The sequence below is a fragment of the Castor canadensis genome, chromosome 9, assembly GCF_047511655.1.
Source record: "Castor canadensis chromosome 9, mCasCan1.hap1v2, whole genome shotgun sequence".
Classification (NCBI taxonomy): domain Eukaryota; kingdom Metazoa; phylum Chordata; class Mammalia; order Rodentia; family Castoridae; genus Castor; species Castor canadensis.
Genome location: NC_133394.1, coordinates 80,229,940 through 80,234,928, shown reverse-complemented (window position 1 = coordinate 80,234,928; position 4,989 = coordinate 80,229,940). Strand labels below are relative to the sequence as shown.

Below are 4,989 nucleotides of genomic sequence, written 5' to 3'. Positions count from 1 at the left end.
CTTCCAGTGGTGGAAGAATTAAAGCTGGGAGCCATTCCTGTTAGCCAGAGGCAATACTACATTCCTTGCAAGGCCTAAATTGGAGTCCAAAAGCATCTTGATAGACTCTTGAAGTATGGGATACTTCAGCCTTGTCAGTCTTCCTGGAACACTCCCATACTGCCTGTCCAAAAACCAGGGACTGAAGACTTTAGGCCAGTTCAGGTCCTCCATGTGGTCAACTCAGCAAATTTTACTCTACACCCTGTGGTCCCAAACCCATACAAGGTTTTGGGCCTTATCCCAGCTCAGAAAATATTCTTTACCTGCCTGGACCTTAAGGATGCATTTTTTTTGCATCCCCACAGGGCCAACCCATCTTTGCCTTCCAATGGAAAAGTTCTTGTATGGAGAAAAGGGACAATTGACTTGGACTCATTTGCCACAAGACTTCAAAAACTCACCATCTTTGAGACTGCCTTGGCATCTAACCAAAAGTCTTTCTCTGCTGACCAGTATGGCTGCACACTCCTCCAGTATATAGATGGCCTTCTGTTGGCTGGACCAACTCACAAGGATTGTATGGAAGGAATTTCCTTCTTCTCCCCTTTTTATGGAAGGCAGGATATAAAGTTTCCTAAAAGAACACTCAGATTTGCCAGGATACTCTCAAATACTTTGGGTTTCACCCATCAAAAGGATAATGTAGATTGGGCCCTGAGAGGAAACAGGCCATCTGTTCCATTCTGGCCCCCAAAGCCCATTAACAAATTAGAATTTCTAGGGGCTGCAGGTTTCTGCCAGATCTGGATCCTCAATTACTCTCTTTTGGCAAAACCCCTTTATGAAGCCACAAAAGAGGGAGAATGGGAACCCATGGTATACAGAAAAGAGCAAGAAAAGGCCTTTAAAGAAATTAAGAGGGCACTCACAAAAGCCCCTGCTTTGGGTTTGCCAGATGTGATGAAGCCCTTCTTGCTATATGTACATGAGAGACTGGGGACAGTTGTAGGAGTCTTGACCCAGCTGCTAGGTCCTGGCACCACCCAGTGGCGTATTTATCAAAGCAACTTGATGCAGTTTCCTGAGGTTGGCTGCCTGCCTGAGAACCCTGGCAGCCACTGCTGCTTTGGTAGCTGAAACAGACAAACTTACTTTGGGACAAGTACTCACAGTCCGAGTTCTCCACTCTGTTTAAACTCTTATGGAATATAAAGGAAATTATTGGTTGACAAACTCCTGAATGGTCAGATATCAAACATGTTATGTGAAAACCCAGGAATCCAACTAGATGTTGTTAAGACTCTAAACCCAGCCACCCTATTGCCAGTTGATTCAGGCTCCCTGGAGCATGACTGTTTAGAGGTTATGGATTAGGTGTTCTGCAGCCAGCTGGACTTGACTGATCTGCCTATCAATCATCCAGACATCCACACATTTTGCTGGATGTGCAGTAGTGACTCTAGACACTGTCATTGTAGCATGTCTACTGTTATTTGGGACCTCTGCACAAAAGGCTGAGCTCATTGCTCCCATGTGGGTACTCCAGCTCACTGCAGGAGTGCAAGTAAACATCTATACACATTCTAAATATGCCTTTACTACCATTCATGTCCATAGAGCCCTATATAAAGAATTAACTCAGGAGGAAAAAATGTTAAGTATGGACAAGAAATTCTGAAATTCCTAGAAGGTGTATGGGCCCCTAAGCAAGTAGTGGTCATGCACTGCTGAGGGGGCACCAGAAGGGGGAGAGAACAGCTATTCAGGGAAACTGAAAAGCTGATAGGGAAGACAAGGGAACAGCCCTTACAGGATGACAAACCTGAGCCTCACTGACAGCTGCTTTGTTTACATGCCTTTTATCTGAATGGGACCCACAGTAAATTTCACAAGAACAGGCTTGGTTTGAGACTAAAGGAGGAACTTTAACACCAGGTGGGTGGTTGAAATTTACCAATGGCTGTATTACAATTTCAGAGTCACTGGCTCCCACATTTGTCAATGTTTCATGAAAGAACTTACTCAGGGCAGACAACTCTTGAGACCACCTTGACCAGCATTTTTATGTCCCCAAGCTTTCCAGCATAAATAAGACAGTATATGAGAGATGCAGTTCGTGTGCCAAAAATAATCCTTGACAAGGGCCAAGAGTGCCACCCTGGGTGCAAAGTGTTGGAGGAACTTCTTTTTAGAACCTGATTGTGGACTTTACTTAGATGCTACAGGCCAGAGGATGTAAATTTTTGCTGGTGTTTGTCTACACCATCTCAGGATGGATTGAAGCCTTCCCTACTCAGACTGAGAAGACCCAGGTCAGCTGCCTGTTAAAGGAAATCATCCCTCAGTTTGGAATACCTGTGTCTATTGTATCAGACAATAGGCCTGCCTTCATGGCTAAAGTGGTACAGCTTGTGGCTAAAGGCTTAGGAATTACTTGGAAGCTGCACATGGCCTACTGCACCCAGTGTTCAGGGAAAGTGGAAGGTATAAACAGGTCTCTAAAATTGCAATTGGAAAAACTATGCCAGGAGACTCACCTACAATGGGATCAGTTATTGCCCATAGCCTTGCTCAGGATTAGGTCTAGCTCCATCAAGAGGACAGGTCTTTCCTCTTTTGAAATTCTTTTTGGGTGTCCACCCCCTTTAGTCAAGGGCCTGTGAGGGGACCTTAAGGAAATGGATGACCTCACCCTGAGACAGCTGCTGCAGGTCCTCAGGTTGATTCTCTCAAAAATCAATGACTGTGTAAGAGAGAGGCTCCCCATTAGCCTGACAACTCTCACATACTCTTATAAACCAGGGAATGCTGTTTTGGTGAAGGAATGGAATGTTCAGCCACTGAATCTCCACTGAAGGATCCCTTTTGTTATTGTTTTATCCACCCCCACTGCAGTTAAGGTAACAGAGATTGTTCCCTAGATCCACCACAGCCATGTGAAGTCAGCTTCCTTTGAGTGGGAGTACATCCCTGACCCAGTCTCACCATGCAAAAGCACCCTCTGGAAAACCTGCACTCTTCCCCAGCAGGACCCTGCTTCCCAGGAGACAACAGGAGAACATGAATGATGAGATGTCGGCCCTGCTCTAGTCACTCCAGAAGCTACCTAGTCTACACATGGCAGAAGCTTGAAGAGTTGCCCATCTTACCTTTGAGAATGAGTCCCCTCCATGTTTTCTTCTTGCTAATCTTGTTCAGCTCTCTACCTGGGGACTCCCAGGCCATGGACTATGACTTGTGTTTGTGCACTCTACATGTGGAAATGTTACCAAAACTCTGGTTTTCCATACTTAGTATTCTTGTGCAGGCACAGTTGTTGGGTCATGAACTCACAACCATACCACCTACTCAGTGTGCTCTCATTATGGTCTGTGTATCTATTTTAACCTCATCTATCACCTTCAGGAGCAATGGCTAGAGGTCCAAAGCTTCACCAACACTGGGGAGCTTATTAGCCAGACACAAAACCCAAGAGGTCAGTATCTATATACTTTGATATGTGCACTGTAATAGCTAAAAACTCTGACTATCAACTCAGGGTATTGGAAACAACTATGGAGACCTAGCCTGGGAGAAAATTTATATGTTAAATGATAAGTATATGTGCCAGGGAGACAACTCTTGATCATGTAGTGATGCTGTGGAAATATAAACCTGTAGACCAAGATGATGCTCTTTGACCCAGTTGTGGGTCTGAGCATCAAAGGGGGGAGTGTGGCAAGAAGGCAGGGAGGGATAAAGGAAATAATGAGAGTTAATGAGTGCAAAAATGAAACAGAAAAAAACAGATTTGAGAAATGTCATGTAGCACCTGGGGTGAGACCAGAGGTTAAAATGGCCAATGAAATAGTATGTAACCATGTATGGGACAAGCTGTATTCCCCAGATCTTTAACCTGCTCTAAATGGTATATAAGGAAAGCCCCTTTGCTCTTGGGGCTCAGATGTGATTCTGCTGAGTCACTACTGGCTGTTTAATAAACTTGCTTCCTGAAAGCTTTGGTGCTCCATCTCTCTGTCTGTGCCATCCTGCAACACTTAATCTTCCTTCACCCTCCTCCCCTCCTACTAGTATCCACACACACACACACACACTGTACCTATTTTACAGTCCTTGTTTTCATTAACATTTAAGTTGATGTTCAAAAGGGTGTCTCAATGTATGCCCACTGTACGTATACTTTACTTGGGTCCATTCAACCTTTTCCATTACTCTCCCTTATCCCTTTACCTCCCACCCCCGTTTATCAACAGCTTTCAACACACATCCTTATATCCTTTACCTTCATATATTATGTTATGCAATATTACTGATGGTCTATCATTTTATTTTCTTTTCCCTAAGTTCCAAAAAATATGGACTGCTGCACGAATTTCCATGTCATCCTTGTGCAGAAGCCATGCTAATCTTCTCTGTATCATTCCAATTTTAGTATATGTGCTGCCAAAGCATGCATAGGTTTGGTGTTTTGATAATGTGCCAGACTTCTTGAGGATTGCAATCATAGCTATTCTTTTTGTTTGTTTGCTATTGTCTGAGTGAAATATTTCCAAATCTTATCTTCTATCCCTAATATACTTTCTTCTGCTTATCTTGTTGGCTGATGATATTCACTTGTGGTTTTTTACTTAGTTTTTTGAGCTTTCATTTGTAATATTTTTTATGTCTTTCACAACTTCTATTTTCTTGCTGAATTTCTCATTCATGTTGCTGAACTTTTTGTCTACATCTTGAATTGTTTTCCTAACTTCATTTGTTTATTTGAGTCCTCTTTGGTTATTGATCATCTTTAAAAGTAAGATTCTGAATTCTTTCATGATTCAGTCAATGTATTGTCTTTAGATTATGTTACTGAGTTGTGAGGCTTTGGATGTATAATATGGCCTTGCTTGTTCATATTTGTGATTCTAAGCTGTGATTTGCACATCTGTTGGATGAGTTTCTCTTTTTCTTCTTCTTTGATAAGCAAGAACAGATTGAAGTAACAAAGTAAGTAAATGAATAAAC

At 42.8% G+C, this 4,989-nt stretch overlaps 1 non-coding gene across 1 annotated transcript; it reads right to left on the bottom strand.

The window, feature by feature from the left end:
• Window positions 1–4,331: 4,331 nt before the first annotated feature.
• Window positions 4,332–4,434, bottom strand: LOC141411117 (U6 spliceosomal RNA). The gene has a single exon (XR_012435958.1). It is a non-coding gene; the product is annotated as a U6 spliceosomal RNA (small nuclear RNA).
• Between the last annotated feature and the right edge of the window lie 555 nt (window positions 4,435–4,989).